The sequence below is a fragment of the Protopterus annectens genome, chromosome 13.part0 (assembly GCF_019279795.1).
Source record: "Protopterus annectens isolate FY-2018-M chromosome 13.part0, PAN1.0, whole genome shotgun sequence".
In the NCBI taxonomy this organism is placed as follows: Eukaryota; Metazoa; Chordata; order Ceratodontiformes; family Protopteridae; genus Protopterus; species Protopterus annectens.
In genome coordinates this window covers 359475375-359493366 of record NC_056747.1, presented here as the reverse complement: position 1 = coordinate 359493366, position 17992 = coordinate 359475375, and positions in this window count along the sequence as shown.

Genomic DNA, 17992 nt, shown 5'->3' with positions numbered 1-17992 from the left:
TTGACAGCCGCCATAAATTAGACTCACCAATGCTTTAATACGTCTAGGCAATTCAGACTATCGAATCTCAGAAAAATAATTTCTGTAGTTATACCAATTTGCACGCCCAGTATCTCTGATGCAGCAGTCTACAGCAAATCTTTAAAAGTCTGCCAACTCATTACATTCCCAGAAAATATGTTCCCAATTACCTTTTTCTTCCCCATCACACCTCCGACATTTGCTGTCTACCAGAGGAAAAAGTATAGTTTTGTACCTACCATAAATGTAGATGTCAGAGTGCTCATACAGCTGCAGTCATTACAGACGGGTTATCCTGCTGTCAGGCGGGTCCTCGGTCGGCCAAATTCCAAAGTCTAGGTCCGGCGTCGGTTGTCGTCACTTCTTCCCGGACGTCAGTGCGGCAGGGGTATAAAAGAGGCAGCCAACGCCATCTTCTTCAGTTTTTCTTGCCCCAGATGTCAGGTGCCCCCAGAAGGAAGGCAAAACATACATTTATGTAATCATGCAATATAGAATAATCAAAAAACATTAGTTGCAAACAAATACACCATAAAAGAATACCCCAAATAGGTTGTATGAGAAGGTGTTTGTCACTAGGGCCTATCCTAAGAGGGGACGGAGGGGGGGTAACTTGGACTGCAGCTGTATGAGCACTCGAACATCTACATTTATGGTAGGTACAAAACTGTACTATGTTCATCGTGCATACAGCTGCAGTCATTACAGATGGAAAGAATCCCAAAGCTAAGTAGGGGTGGCAGGCACTAAGTGGAACTAGGAGGAGCAAGGATGCCCTGCAAGACTGCTGTGGCAAATCCCACTCTAGATTTAGAGTATAGTGGAAGGTGATAGTGCTTGGAGAAAGTGTGCACTGAACTCCAAGTGGCTGCTTCCAAAATGCCCTTGGTAGGAACCCCCCTGAGGAAAACTGCGGAGGTAGCTGTGGCCCTGGTGGAGTGGGATCTGATGCATGTAGGCACAGTTTTTCCATGAAATGAGTAACAAAAGCGTATGCAGTGGGCTATCCATTTTGAGATAGTCTGTTTGGAAATAGCCTTTCCTTGAGCACCTGTAGGATAGGACGCAAAGAGTTGCTCAGATTTCCTGAATGGCTTTGCCCTGTCCAAATAACAAAGTTGTCTGTGAATGTCCAAGGAATGTAGTAGTCTTTCCCCTTTGTTTTGTGGATTAGGATAAAAAGGTAGGCAAGTGGATAGTCTGATTCAAAGCTACACTGGATACTACCTTTATGCCAAAGGTAGGGTTGGTTCGTAAGGAAACTCTGTCCTGATGGAAAATGATGAAAGGTTGCACAGCCATGAGGGCCTGTAGCTCCGAAACCCTGCATGCTGAGGTGATAGCCAGAAGGAAGGCTGTTTTCCATGACAAGTATTGTAGTTCTGTTGAAGAAGCTGGCTCAAAGGGAGAAAGGGTCAGCTTTTCCAATACGAAGTTGAGGTCCCAAGCAGGGACTGGTGGCTTCCTTGGGGGTTTATATTCTTTGCCCTCTGAGGAACTGCCTTAAGAGAGGATGAGAGAATAAAGGAGGATCTGTGCTGTATTGTGCAGAAATGGCTGAAGCGTGGATTTTGATGTAAGAGAAGGAAAGTCCACCGTTTAACATCTCAGCTAGGTACTGTAAAATTTGAGGTAAATTTATTACCCAAGGGTTCTGGCCCTTTTCTTGATTCCAGGCACAAAATCGTTTCCATTTGGCGGAGTAGGCTTTTCTAGTAGAAGGTCTTCTGGCCTCCAAGATGACATCCTGCACCTCTTTGGAGAGGAGGGTCTGTTGGGAAATCAAGGAATTCTCCATGCAGCTAGATTTAGGGTTTTGAGCTGGCTGTGAAGGGTTTTGTAGTTGTGCTGGGAGAACAGAAGAGGGACTAGAGGTAGGATCCATGGTGGGGAATGTGTCAGGCTCTTCAGGAGCGGATACCAGTGTTGTCTTGACCAGTCTGGAGCAATGAGAATCATTTTCGGCCTCTCTGCTCTGGCTTTTAATAGAACTTTGGGCAGCAGAGGAAGAGGTGGAAAGGCATAGACTGTCAACGTTGTCCAATTGAAAGAAAGTGCGTACACTTTCCAGGCCTGTGGATGATAGGTCCTTAAACAGAATTTTTTCAACTGGTAATTTCTGTGGGTAGCAAAGAGATCTATGTCTGGCTGAGCCCATGCCAGAGTTATCTTTGTGAAAACTTGAGGATGCAACTTCCATTCGTGTGGATCTGTCATATTTCTGCTTAGGCTGTCTGCCAGTGTGTTTTCCTTCCCTGGCAGGAATTGTGCCTGTAGTTGAATTTGCAATTCCAGTGCTGTGTTCCATAGGGTCATTCCATAGGGTCATGGCTTGCCTGCACAGGGGGTATGAATGAGTTCCCCCCTGTTTATGTACCACATCACTGTGGTGTTGTCTGTCCTTATCAATAGCTGGCCTGGACGCAGTAGGTCTTTGAAGGTCATAATAGCATTTTGCACGGCTAGCATTTCCTTCTGGTTGATGTGTAGGTGCTTCTCTTTTTGGGACCATTTTCCCTGAATGCACTGACCTGTCATGTGTGCTCCCCAGGCGTAGTCTGAGGAGTCTGTTGTGATGATTTGAGTTGCTTGAGGTACACAGAAAGGGAGACCTGTGTTTCTTTGGCATGCTTAAGCCCACCACAGAAATTCCTTTTGAAGGCATGGAATGAGTGGTATAATTGTTTCCAAGCTGTAGCTGTGTTGAGACCATAAGTTTTTTAGGTACCATTGAAGTTTCCTCATATGCAGCTTTGCACATGGGATTAGTAGGATGCAAGATGCCATGAATCCCAGAGCCTGCAGGGCTTTCCTTGCAGTCAGCCTGGTGAAGGTTGCCATTTTGCTGAAGTATTGAGACAGTTGCCCTTGTTTGTCTGGCGTGAGGTAGGCCATCTGCGTGGTTGTATTCAAGCTGGCACCCAGGAAAATTATTTGTTGAGAGAGCATTAGTTTTGATTTCTTTTTGTTGACTGTGTATCCCAGAAAGTTCAACAGTTTTATTACAAACGCCAGGTGTTTTAGTATGTCCTTGCTGTCCGCTTGGATCAGACAGTCCAGATATGGGTAGATTTGTATTCCTTGTAGTCTGCAGAAGACGATTACTGATGCCAGGCATTTCGTAAACACTCTGGGTGCAGTAGATAAGCCAAAGGGCAATGCAGAGAATTGATAATGGGTTGAACCTGCAAGAAATCTGAGGCATCTTCTGCAATCTTGTCTGATAGGGACATGCAGGTATGCCTCCTTGAGGTCCAATGTTACCAGCCAAGACTCCTTGCCCAGCATGGGAAGAAGCTGCTGTAATGTGAGCATCTTGAATTTTGGTACCTGTAGATATGTGTTTAGGATGGATAGGTCTAAGATAGGTCTCTATTCCTGGTACCAAGAAAAGACAAAGATTGGTCTGGAATAAAACCCTTGACCTTGTTCTTTTGCAGGTACCTCTTGAATCGCTTTCATGTCCACGAGAGCTGAAATTTGTTTTTGTGCCTCTGCCCTTTGATTTTGTGGCAGGTTTGGCATGCCTCTCATTTTTGGAAGGGTGTGAAAGTGGAACCTGTAGCCTCTGTCTATAATGTCCAGAATCCATTTGTCCTTTGCAACAATATGCCAATTTTTTGAGAATAATGCCAGTTTTCCGCCCAAAGGTGCTGCCATTAAAGCTTTGCTTGGCAGGTGTAGGGGGAAGTCATTGTGACTGTTTTCTAAATGACTGTGATCTATCTTCTCTACCTCTTGGGGTTGGTGCTTGCCACTGTCTGGCTCTGAAAGATCCTGGAGGTTGTCCTCTACCCCTTGGACGTCTGTATCTGCCCCTTTGAGGTCCGTCTGTGGCTGGAAAGGACCAATTTTTTGAAGGCCAGTTTCTGCTGAAACATGGAGGTTGTACCTGCAGGAAATCTTTCACTGTTTGCATCGATTTCGCTTTTTCCTCCATTTTCTTTAGTACCTCCTCAGCTTAAACACCAAACAATACATCTTTCTGAAGAGGTGCAGCTAATAATTTAGCTTTGACATGATCTGGTAAGGCTTGCTCTTTGAGCCAAGCATGCCTACGTATAAGAGACCCCGTAACAGCAGCTCTACATGAGGCCTCTAAAGCATCAAAACCACACTGCAAAGTATGTTTACCCATTTGCTCTGCACCATGCAACAAATCCTGCAACTCTTTTAAATCTGGTTGTTCTGGTTGTGTCATTTTGCTTTTCAACTGAGATAACAAAAACTGTTGATGCTTTAACATATGGAACTGACAGTTTAATGCCCTCATGGTTAAAGTGGCCGAGGTGTACACCTTTTTCCCCCACCTTTCTAAACCTCTGGAACCTCTCTCAGAAGGTAATGGGTTTTTAGCAGTAGAGGCCTCAATTCCCTTGGGACCCTGTGAAATAGTTTCTGGGTCAGCAGTATGGCTTTCGTATAAGAACTGGTGAGAATCAGGAACCCGGTAATACCCGTCTGGTTTAACAGGAGCTGGAGGCAAAGAATCTGGGTTAAGGCTGGCTTCTGTGTACACATCATTCAATAGATCTAAAACAGAGGGGATAGCCAGGGGACTATGCTGGGGGAGAAAAAGAAAATCCCGGAGCCTTTTCTTGAAATCTGAGTAATCTTGACCTTCCCAGTGAAAGTGTTCCTCAATGTATGTAGGGTTTCCCCAAAAGAGTAGTCCTCAGTGGGGGAGACCGAGGGAATAGACTGCATCAGAGTCTTCGAAAGGAGAATAGGCATAATCCTGGTCCTCAGAATGTTCAGAGGTAAAAGAGGCTTGATCTGAGGAAGGGTAGTCTTCCTCTAATCTGGGCCTTTTGTCAGAGGGGGGTTGAGAACCCCTGATAAAAGAGTAATCAAATCCTCAGCCATTTTTGAGCATCTGTTTTTTAGGCATGGGGCCTTGAGAGGGGGTCTGAGGTCCCTGTTTTTTGGTTTTCATGGCTGCTTTAGATTTAGTGAAAGCTTTAACAGAGAAGGAGGAAGGCCTGAAGACACCTTGAGAAATGGCAGGCCTGTCTAAACTCTGAGTTTCCCCGCCAAGAGTGGCGTCGGTATCTGCAGTAGGAATGGGGACCGAGGAGCCTGGGACCTCGGGTACTGGAGACACCGGTAATGTAGTGTCATCGGTACTCAAGGGCTGCGTAGGCGCCTCGCTGAGAACCGGTAGTCAGCCTTAGCGTGGTGTCATTAGTCGGTGCGGACCTCGTATGTCGGTCCTTATCTTTGTGTCTTTTACTCAAAACTGGAGTCGGAGTATCAGACGACATAATATAATTGAATTTTTTACCAAAATAGTGAAGGGCGAACTCTGCCCGGCGCTTATTAATGCTCTTGTTGAATCTAGCACTAAAACGGCAGGCCGAGACGTCGTGGTCTGGGCCTAAGCAAGGTATACAGAAAGAGTGGAAATCCTTATGCAGTATTTGCTTCCCACATGAAATGCAATTATTAACTTTGTCTGACATCGGTCTGAGGCAAGAAAAGTTTCCCCAACTGGGTACTTAGCTTTCAAGAAGACTTCGGCTGAATATTTTTGTAAATCTCAGGAGCTGACCGACCGGCACTTGCGAACTGCTTCTGCTTCGGGCACCGCGCGGCAAGAAAGACTGGAGAAGATGGCGTCGGCTGCCTCTTTTATACCCCTGCCGCACTGACGTCAGGGAAGAAGCGATGACAACCGACGCCGGACCTAGACTTTGGAATTCGGCCGACCGAGGACCCGCCTGACGGCAGGATAACCAGTCTGTAATGACTGCAGCTGTATGCACGATGAACATCTTCTCTGGAGTATACTTGCGGAATAAAAATATCAGTGCAAGTACTCCCAAGTAAAAAATCCAAAATCTTCTATATTTTGTTGCATATTTGGAAGACAAACATATATACCACACTGTTTGTCAATTGCTTATCCAATCTCTTTTCCAAATCCTTTCTAACCTCCTCAGACTGAATCTTAGTTGAGCAATGTTTTCCATGCTCTACTAATTATTCCTTTTTTTTTTTTTTAAAAAACAGCAGCTTCTATTTTAGATTCTACTAAAAACTCTACCAGTGCTGGCCTTTTATTTAGGACCCCCCCCCCCGTTTCTTTCGTTGCCTATACTCCGATATCAACCTCGATGGGGAAAGCAAAGCAGTATCTAACCTGCACTCCAAATAAATTGGCATCTTCCCATTATGTTACATTACCTTTCCCTCTCTAGTTATTTGCTCACAATACTGCCAGTTTTCTCCAATAAAATTTCAGCCCTCTCTTGCCTATTGTCTGAATCCCTAGTTGCAGTCATCTCGATCAGCAGAACCCCCCCCCCCCTTCTCCATTCCAGTGTTGGCTTAGTTCTTAGACTACCTTCTGCTACTTTATGAATACAACATTCTGTATGATTGTTATTTCCCTTAAAGGTCTGCATCCAAAATTCCTGTCTCCTTGTTTATTGAGCTTTCCCCTCTGTTTCATCTTCCCTTTCCACTTTGATTTATAAGTTTTTGCTTGTGCTATGTATAGGAGCCTTAACTCTGTAGCTCTGAAATACTTCTTAAAAGAAAAGAAAAAAAAAATTGGGCAATCCCAATCCACTTTGTTCTACTGAAACAGCTTATCCCACCAGACTCTTCCAGTCTTCCCCTCCCAGATAAACTCCTTCAGCTGTTTGCTAAGCCACAACTTCTCCACTGGTTGCTAAATATAAGACTAGCCTGTGTACAAGATTAAAGGGACTAAACATTTTAACTGCTTATATCTTACTATCCATATAGCAGAGCTTCCAATTTCTCAGTTTTTGATCCATACTCCTAAACACCTGGTCCCCATATACATGGACATTGCTGAACTAATGTGTGTGGGGGTACATAATTTACCACTACTGCCTTTGTTTGAGCTTCATTAATTTTGCATCCCAAAAACATATGAAACTGTCGCAAAATGTTCCACAGCACTGCAATGTCATGTTCTGGTTTTATTAGGTATAAAATAAAATCTGCAAATATAGCCAGCTTTTCATGACTATCATAACAATTATATCCTTGAATTTCTGAGTCTCTTATTTTCTTTGCTAAGGATTCTTAATATAATGCAAATAAAGGGGAAAGAACCCTGCCTGGTTCCTCTGCTCAAGCAGAAATTAATAGAGAGCAACCCACTCACTAATTTTCACCTCTAATCCTTCATATATCCTATTAAATCAACCTTATAATTTTATCAGGGAATGCAAATGCTTCCATTGCCCTGCTCATAAAAGTCCTGGCTTACGCTGTCAAATGTCTTCTCCACATCAAGACCAAACAGTGGTATTTTCTTACATTCTGCTTCCCTCTGGACTATCAATGTTCTGTTAAAACCACACGGATCCATATCTATCAATTTTGGCATCACGTTTGCCATTCTTTAACCATTATAGATATTAACAATTAGTACATAATCATGGTTTAGTACTGCACTGAAATTGGCCTATATGAAGCTGAATCTGAAGGATCGTTACCCTTTTTAGGTACTCCAGCTACCACTACATTATTCTAGGATGTTGGCAATTCTCCTATTAAAGATATGGAAGGTTTTAACAGTATTTATATCAGTTTTATCCCCCCTAGCTTCCAAACTTCCGCATGAATATCTATCTATTCCTCTGGACTTTCCTGTAAATAGGTCATACATCACCATTTCAGCCCATCCCCGGCTACACAGTTAGGGATTGAGCTTCATCTACCTCAAATCTTAACATATGTAATTCTTCCATAAACATTTCCATTTGTACTTTTTCATGACTTCTATGTTTCTCTGCTTTATACAGACTTTTATAGAATTTCCAAAATACTTGTATACGTCTACAAGACCCATTACCTTCCTTGTTATAGGTTCCCTAAGTTTGGCAAAAGCCCTTTCCACTTTGCTGCCAAAGTCGTCATGCTAAATGTTTTTGTACTCAAGTACTTAACAAAAAAACTGCTCAACTGCAATCTTTCTAAATTCAGGCATGTTATCGAAGTAATCCATTATTTTCTGTTTAGCATTCTGTAATGGCTCTTTTTCTGAGGGATTCCCCCTCGGGACCACGGTTAGTTAATGCAGTTAAGTGGAGTATGCTTTTAAGCGAAGTTGATGTGAGAAACAGTTACACTGCCATATGCGCAGTAATCACAGAAAAATAGGTACAGTGATGCTGTTTACAGCCGTTTGCTATTTCAGATGATATACAATTACATCAGCCGGAAGGAAGTCTATCATTAAAAAGGATTTACAGCTAGTTGCAGGAGAAAAGCCTTTGCAAACTGGTACTGAACTACAGTATCATTTTTCTACCTGACACAAGCTTCAGTACCACTTATTCACTCTAGCTTTATTCTACTTCACATTTAGCGTGTGTACTTTCTAATGTCTCTCGCTTAGAAAATCACCATGGTGCGTCTCTCTCGCTTACAAAGTTACCATGGTAAGACTTCATCTAATACAACAAAAGTTTACCACCACAGACTGTTGAAGAATGAAAAATGCAGGACAAAGCACCTCAAACACCAACGAACTCTTCAGCTATTCAGCTCTAATTAAAATTAATAAAAGATGGACAAACCACAGTACCACACTGTAAAGTTAAGCGCTTTTTGTCTGGTTAACTGAAGACTTTTGTTTTTTCCCAGTTAGGGGTCGCCACAGCGAAACTCCGGTCCGCTCATGATTGGCAGTGGATTTTCTACGGTGCCGAGTTGCCAGCCCGACGCCCAACCTTCAAAGAAGGGATGCCCATTCACACTTGCACCTACTTGCATGTCTTTAACGTCACTCGACCGTGGGGAGGACATCTCCACACAGAAGGCACTCCAGCTGAGAATCGAATGGGAGAACCTCTTGCTATGAGGCGACAACACTAACCGCTGCACCACCATGGCTGTTTTTGTCTGGTTAACTAATCAATGTTTAATTAGGGGGTGGAGGGAAGTGCATTTATTATACATAAAAACTGCTTTTGTGCCTGCTGTTTTTTGTCTGAAGTCTGGTCATAGAACCAGACGAAAAGCGCTCAACTTTACAGTGTGGTACTGTGGTTTGTCCATCTTTTTTTAATTTTAAAGAGCTGAATTAGCTGAAGAGTTTGTTGGTGTTTGAGGTGCTTTGTCCTGCATGACTTCATCTAAAGCAGATTTTATTCCCTATAGTCACAATGTGCCTTTTCTGTCTTCTTGCATTAGGTAAGGCAACGTGCACACAGGGTTACATTTCAGAAGCCAAGTGTTTTATACAGTACATTTTTCTTTAAGTCAGTACAGCCCCTCATGGTTTAGAGAGAAAATTTGTTAGTGTCTGAACAGCTGTTTTCGGTTTCAGATGATGAAATACAATGTCCTTCAGTTCACTGAAAAGTGGAAAAAGATGCACATCCCTTTTGTTCCACGAATCTGCACAATATATCCAAAGACTGAATAATGTCAAGGAAATGTACTGGAGCTGCAGAAACAATCATGGTACGTTTTCTGATTGTGAATTTGTTCCAGAACAGTGCTCTGCTGGCAATCAGCTGCCAAATGTTCCATTTCAAGTTCAATTGCAATGTGCCACTCAAAATAGAGTCACACCCAAAGGGACACAAGGCTTCTCATGCCAATCTCTTTCACAACTCTCTGATATCGTCAGAGCTTGACAGAACAAAACTAGCCTTTGTGTAGCAGTTTACAGTAACAGATTGGAAAATTTTATTCCATGCTTCCCTCTGCATTTGTAATGACTCTAGCGCAGACAGCTTCTTAGCAAGTTCAGCTGCCATTTTCGGTCATTCGGACACATTGTCTAGGACATCTACAATGTGCTGCAGGACCAGTGATCAGTAGTACTTTTTGAAGGAAGCGATAATACACGGATCCATTGGTTGAATAAGGGATAGTTCATAGGCGTGCACTAGGCTAATGGCCCTGGAGCCTTTACAAGCCAAGCCCATAGGATTACTCTGGCATTGTGCCATCCTACCTTAGTTCCCAGTGCCTCTGTCAAGTAGAGCCACTGGAGTTAACCCCGGGATGAATTTTCTATTTCCCAACCACTCAAGATTTCTCTTGAAGTGGGCCGGGAAGTCTATCCCAGAGCATGGGCAGTCTCTGGGTTATGAACCTGTTCCCTCCAGCATGCTTTGTTGATTGTGGTAATGAGGTTAAGGTCTCTGGAGTGTGTGGTGCTGAGGGATTGGGATTTCTTTAGATGTAGCATTTCTAACAGAGCTGGGTCAGACATAGCTTTGTAAGTCAAGCAGAGATCACCTGTAAGTAGGCGATATGAGACAGAGAAGAGTTGGAGTTTTTTTTGAGTCTGTCCATATAGGACAAATATTTAAGGCCTAGGATCCTCGTCGTGCGGTACTTTTGTGGCCTCTCCAGTTGTTGCAGGTGTCTAGTGAGGTACATGCCAAATGAGGCATTGTACTCTATGATTGGCTTAATGAGGGGGAGAGTAGGGGGAGACTATGACCTCTTTCTTCCTGGATGCAAAACCTTTTGTAATGAGATGTGCCACACAGAAGAAGGACTGTCTGACCACAGTAGCAATGTGACGGTAGAGAGGGTGCTGTCAACCTGCGTTCCCACATCTCTCATAACGCCTTGTGTGTTCAGTGTGGACTACCATCAATGTGGTAAGTCAAGGGAACTGGGGGTTTCCCCAAGGGGGATGACAACATTTTTTGGCATCAAGCTTAACGCCATGGTTCTCACACCAGTTGTTGGTCTCACCGAGGCCTTTCTGCAGGATGTCAACATCACTTGGGGAGTTAATAGCAGCTCCCAACTCGCAACAGTCTGCAAACTTTGTCAGCCAGAGTCCCTTCATGTTGGCCTGGACTTCAGACAAGTAGATATCAAACATGACAGGGCCCAGGACTGAACCCTGTGGGACTCTGCTTGTGACTGGTCTGCAGTCTGACTTGGAGTCAGCTACTTTCACACTGTGGGTTCTGTCAGCCAGTTTGCAACCCACCTAGTTTAGAGAGATTTTCTAGGATTCCTGAGTGGGGAATGGTATCAAAGGCCTTGGGCAGATCAAGGTAGGCTGTACGAACCACCTTGCCGTCATCCACAGCTCTGGAGACTGACTCAAAGAAGTCGACCAAGTTGAGCAGGCATGATCTACCCTTCAAAAAACCAAACCGTGTAGGATCCAGAGTTTGGAGATTACCTATATCCTTGTTTATTAGGCCCATGATTATGTGTTCCACAGCTTTGCATATCAGACTCGTCAGGCTAATGGGGAGATGGTTCCCAGGGTCTGTAGTCACTCTTCCTTTGTGGAGAGGGACGACGGTAACAGTGCACCATCTGGTAGGGATAAAGTCTGAGGTGAGGCTGTGACTGAACAGGGCACACAGCTGAGGTGCCAGTTCACTCTGTAGTTTATGTAGAACACAGCCAGTGATGCTGTCAGGTCCCATAGAAGCTGTATTCTTGGCCTTTGACAGTGCTGTTTTAACCTGTGCAGCAGTAATACTGGGTGCCTGGCAATCTACCGGTATTGTGATTGGTCCTTTAGGAGGAGAAAGAGAGGGGTAAAAGTTGGCACTGAATCTGTCGGCCACTATATTGACAATATCTGTTGGCTCGGTATAGGAGGTACCATTGTGCAGTAGCTCAGAGCAAATATGGGTATTTCCATGGAGATTCTTTACATAACTATAGAAGACCTTGTGGTGGTCTTTACTATCTGCTGCAATTCTGTTTTCATAGTTAGCCTTAGAGGATTTGATGAGGATTTCAACTTTTTGTTGAGGCTGATACAGGAGTTTTTCCAGACTTGGGACTTCACCTTATTCCACATCAGTTTCCTCCTGTTGTAGAGTTTATGGCAGGGGACCACCAGATTGGCTTCCTTTTTTTGGAGGAGAGCATCTTGGTTCTATTAGGTATGGCAAGATCCATGCATTTGTGTACGTGTTTGTACAGTGCATTGGTGTAGGACTCTGCGGTTCATGCAACTATTCTCCATTTGCATGGGTGCCATGAAGTTAGCCACCTCTATTTTTAGGAGCCCAAAGTTAGCTTTGGAGAAGTTTTTCATGGTGGTTTCCTTTGCGGGGGGGGGGGGGGGTGGATTTCCAAGGTGATTAGTTTGGGGTCAGATCTAACCAGGGAGGAGTTGACTATTGGTGTACAGCAACAGTCGCCCATGTTAATAATGACCAGGTGAAGGATGTTGCTACCTCTAGTGGATCAAGAACAAGCTAGTCTAGGGCACTGGAATTAATGAATTCCAGGAAACGTTGGGCACGTGTATTGGTACATGAGCAGTTTTCCCAGTTAATGGAGGGGTAGTGGAAGTCGCCCAGTATGAGTGTGTGTTAGGCTGGATCCTAATATTCTCCAGGGTGCTTAGGAACACGGAATGCGAGTCTTGGGAAATGGCTGGGGACCTAAAGCAGGCTACGACCTGAATTGGTGTCTTAACCAATGTTAGCTGCACCTGAAGTTTCTCAGATGCATTATGTTGGGCTACCAGTCTAGAGGTGTGCGCATCCTTTACGAATATGGAAACGCAGCAACTGCCTTTGGAGCTTCAGTCCAACTTCTGGGGCCGAAAGGTGTGGAATGAGTTATAGCCTGGTAGTGCAGGGGTGTTTTCAGCTGCCTTGAATCAGTTCTCTGTTACAACACAAATGTCAATGTTCTCCATTTTAAAGGAGTGCTTTGAGTGAGTGCATTTTGAGAATTAGACTTCTAGCGCTGAGCAGCATGACCCTCACGTAGCATTTGTTTGTAGCCGTTACAGTGGTAATTTGGTCTTTGGAGCACCACCTAAAAAGGCACTACAGTGGTGGCAAGAGCCTTGGCCAGTATCCAGAAGCCCAGGGGTGACAGATGCAGGCTATCTCTGGCAAAACATAGAGGTCTGTCAAACATGTCATCCCAGGCAGACAGATACTGGCTCCCCTTAGAACGACACCAGACACTTAGCCAATTGTTGAAATCAATTTTCTGCTTTAACTGTGGTATCATTCTGGGTGATGGTAGGATGCTGCTCAGGACTATTAGGGTCATACCTGCCTGGACTACATAATCCGAAAACTCCTCCAGGTCTCTTCTCATGTAGTTCAGGGAGGTATGTCTCAGGTCATTCACACCCACATGTACAATGACAGTCATATTTGTACCCGTTGTTGAGGTACCCAAGTGCATGCATTATGCGGCGGATCCTGGCGGCTGACTGTTACTTGCTCCTTATTCAACCTAGTGAGTGGGACACCAGTGTGCCTCACTATCGAGTCACCTATGACTAGTATGTTGGGCATGCTGTTTTGCCTTAGGGGCTTTGGTTGAGTGGCACACTGTTTAGGAGAGTAGTGTGTCTCGTGATTAGTGTTGTGTTGTAGTGGTCGAGTGCATTTCTATCTTTGAGGTCTCTGCTCTTTGGGCAGATTTTTATTGAGAGCCTCCTCAAAGGTGGGTGTGTGGTTTGTGTTTTTATGTGAAGGCAGTGCTGGGGTGTGTTCTGGAGGGCGATGTGTTCCATGTGGTGTGATGCAAGTGTTGGCCTTCTCCTCTTCACCAGCTATTCCAGTCTTGGCTGGAGAGTTCGTGGCTTCCAATATGGATATAGAAGTGCATCTCTCGCAGGTCTGAGTGTTGGGAGGCAAGAGGAGAGGGTTGTCAGTGTACATTAGGCAGTTGCTACATTGCCTCAGGATGCCAAAGTTTACCAGGTTAATAGGAGAAAAGTACAGGGAACTGAACTTTAGACATGCCTGGAGGGGTGGGCATTAATAAGTACTGGAGTGGTTTCCTTGTAGAACATTTAGTGCTGGTAGCACATGTGTGTGCTACAATAACTGCTACAAGTAGTCTGGCAAAGTGCTAAACTAATAAGCTAGCAAAAGTGTAGAAGAGGAGAGAAAGTACAGTTCTGTACACTCGCCCATAAATGTAGATGTTCGAGTGCATTCACTGTTGCAGTCATTACATTTGGTTTATCGGCTTGCAGTAGCCCTCAGTCAGCCTGATGAACAAAGTCTTGGGTCCTGCGTCGGTTGCTGTCCCTTCTGTGACGTCAGGGGTATAAAACATGCAGCTGACGCCATTACATCAGTTTTTCTTGCCCCAGATGTCAGGTGCCCCCCCTAATGGGAAGCAATTAAATATATAAATATACAAGGATATACCTCCAACAAAAAAGCAAATACACCAAAAAGCTTTTAAGCATAGTAAAGGAAAGTAGAGGTATAGCCAAAAGAAGTTAGGGGGCTGGAGGGAGGGTAACCAGGACTGCAACAGTGAATACACTCGAACATCTAGTTTTATGGTAAGTGTACACAACTGTACTATGTTCTTCATGTTTCACTGTTGCAGTCATTACATTTGGGTAGATTCCCAAAGCCAAGGTTGGGAGGAGGAATTTAAAGTAGCATTAGGACCAGCTATAAGGCCCTACAAGACTGCAGTGGCAAAGCCAGCTCTGGAGAGAAAATTAGTAAATGATAATGCTTGGTGAAAGTATGTAGAGAACTCCAGGTAGCAGCTTCTAGGATGTCCCTGGTAGGGATGCCTCTGAGAAAGACTGTAGAGGTAGATGCAGCCCCTGGTAGAGAGTGGGGTCTGATGCCCTGTGGGATAGGTTTTCCCATGATGCTTATAGCAGAAATGAATGCAATAGGCTATCCATTGGTTTTCCCATGATGCTTATAGCAGAAATGAATGCAATAGGCTATCCATTTAGAAATGGTTTGCGTTGAAATAGCCTTCCCCTCTTTCCCTGCAGCAAATGCCACCAGCAGTTGTTCAGATTTCCTTTGAGGTTTAGTCCTGTCCAAGTAGAATCTAAGTTATCTGTGCACATCTAAGGAGTGCAGTATCCGTTCCCCTTTGTTCTGTGGAATAGGAAATAAAGGTTGTCAAATGAATGGACTAATTAAGAGCCACACTGGATACCACCTTGTGGCTTGAAGGAGGGATTGGTTCTGAGGGACACCCTATCCGCATGAAAGACTCCAGTGCCATAAGGGCCTGTAATTCAGATACCCTTCTTGCTGAAGGGATTGCTAAAAGGAATGCAGTTTTCCAAGAAAGAAAATTTAAATCTGCAGTAGCAGCTGGCTCAAAAGGAGGAAGAGTAAGTTTCTCCAAGACAAAGTTAAGGTCCCAGGCTGGAGTTGGAGCTCTCCACAGTGGCCTTAAATTTTTGGCCCCTCTGAGGAACTGCTTGAGCAGTGGGTAAGAGAAGAGGGGAGGATCTGTGTTATGAGCTGAAATGGCTGAGGTGTGAATTTTGGAGGAGGAAAAGGACAAGCCCTTGTAAAGCATCTCAGTTAAGTACTGTAAAATCTGATGTAAATTGGGCGCTGCTGTGCTCATCCCTTGGGATTGGTTCCAGGCACAGAATCTTTGCCACTTCACAGCATAAGATTTTCTAGTACTAGGTCTCCTTGCCTCTAAAATGATATCCATCACTGGTTTACTGAGGGATGGGTAAAGGAGAGATTAGGTAATTAGCCAGGCTGCTAGGTACAGTGTTGTAAGCTGAGGGTACAGAATCTGGTTCTCCTGCTGAGACAACAGGGAAAATGTCCAAGGCAAGTGCCATGGGGCCAACCGTGACACACTGCGCAAGAGGGGGTACACCAGTGTTGGCGTGACCAGTCTGGTGCAATTAAAATCATCCTTGGCTTGTCTTGTTTGATCTTTAGTAGTACTTTGGAGAACAGAGGCAGAGGAAGAAAGGTATAAACTAAACTAATTGGATGCTCTGTCCTTCAGCTGGAAAAACCTCTTTCCAAGCTTGTTTGTGGGGAAAGCTTGTGCAAAATTTGTCCAATTGATAGTTCTGGGGAGAGGCAAACAGGTCTATATCTTGGCTCCCCCATTCATTTGTCAACATGTTGAAAATCCTTGGTTCCAGTTTCCACTTGTTTGGGTTCATGAGGTTTCTGCTTAGTCCGTCTGCCAGTGTATTTAGTTTTAGTGGCAGGAACTGAGCTATAGATTCACTTGGTAGCTCAAGGCTGTGTTCCACAATGCCATGACTAGCTTGCAGAGGGGGGTAAGAATGCATACCCCCCTGCTTGTTTATGTACCACATAACAGTTGTGTTGTCAGTCTTTACAATTAGTTGTCCTAGAAGAATGTGATCCTTGAAGGCCGTCAAGACCATTCTGTACAGCTAGCATTTCTTTTCGATTGATATGCAGGTGCATTTGACTTGGGTTCCATTTGCCCTGAATGCACTTCACTGCCAGGTGACCCCCCCCATGCATAGTCTGATGCGTCTGTTAGGGTTTGAGCGGCTGGGGGTAGCGTGAATGGTAGTCCCTTGTTTTGGTGGCAGGCCTCTGCTCACCAAAGGAACTCTAGGCGTAGGCAAGGTATGATGGGAATTATTGCTTCTAGATCCTGAGAAAGCTGACACCATAGGCTTTTTAGATACCACTATAGTTTCCTCACGTGCAGTCTTGCATATGGAATTAGAAGAATGCAGGAGGCCATGAACCCCAAAATTTGCAGTATTCGCCTTGCAGATAGCAGGGTTTTTGTGGCCACTTGTTCGAAGTAGGTTGTCAAATGAATCGGTTTCTCTGGCATGAGGAAAGCCATCTGGGAAGTTGTATTCAAGCTTGTTCCCAGGAATATAATTTGACTGGGTGCCAGGTGTTATTTCTTTTTGTTTATGGTGTACCCCAGACACGTCAGCACCCTTTGTACAAAGGCCAGAGGATTCAAAAGCATGTCCTGGCTTTCTGCCTGAATTAGACAATCGTCCAGGTATGGGTATATTTGAATATTTGTCTGCAAAATGCAATAACTGGAGTTAAGCACTTTGTGAATACCCTGGGCGCAGTAGATAAACCAAAGGGCACTGCAGAGAACTGAATGTGTGTAGCCTGTTTTGAAGCATAGGTATCTTCTGCAAGATTCCCTGATAGGGATATGCAGGCATGCTTTTTAAATCTAATGTTGCCAACCAAGCATCCTTGCCTAACACAGGCAGCAACTGGTGAAGAGTCAGCATCTTGACTTTTGGAATCACCAAAAAGGTGTTTTAGAGTAGAAAGGTCCAGGATAGGACACCATGAATGGTCTTTTCTGGGTACCAGGAAAAGTCTCTAATAGAAACCTTGCCCCTTTTCCTCTTCGGATACCAACTGAATAGCCCCCATGTTTAACAGAGAAAGTACTTGCTTTTGGGACTATGCCCACTGATTTGTGGGTAGATCTGGCCACCCGCTTGGTATTGGTAACGTGAGGAAGTGAAATCTGTATCCTTGGGACACTATATTTAAGACCCATTTGTCCTGGGTTATGAGTTTCCAGTTTTTGGCCTGCAGACCAATCTTTCCACCTAAAGGAGCATTCAGTTAAGAAGTCCTTGGAAGTTTTAAAGGCAAGTCATTGAGACAGTTTTCCATAGAGGGGAGTCTTACTACTCCCAGATTTGGATGTGGAAGCCCCCCACTGCGTAGTCTTGGGCATACCCTGTGACTGAAACCTGGGGTTTCTGCTGTGTCTGAGTTTGGACTGGGAAGATCTGGAAGGGACCGGAAAGGACCAATTCTTAGAGGGCCAATGCCTACTAAATCTTTGAGGATGAACTTGTAAAAAAAATATTTCACAGTTGCTTTAGCTTTATCTTCCATCTTTTTTAAGAACTTCCTCAGCTTTGTTGCCAAACAGGCGGTCCTGATTTAAGGGAGCATCAAACAGTTTAGCTTTAACATGACCACGCAAAGATTGCTCCTTAAGCCAAGCATGCCTTCAGAGTACAGACCAAGTGACAGCAGCCCTGCAAGAGGGTTCTAAAGAATCAAATTCATATTGCAAAGTATGTTTTCCAACCTGTTCAGCAGAAAGGATTAAATCCTGTAATTCTTTATTTTCAGCACAGTCAGGAATCAACATCATTTTCTGTTTAAGCAATCCAATAACATGTTGTTGATACTTTAACATATGAAACTGACAGTTTAAAGGCCCTAATGGCCAAAGTTGCAGAAGTGTAAACCTTCTTACCCCATCCATCCTGCGCCAT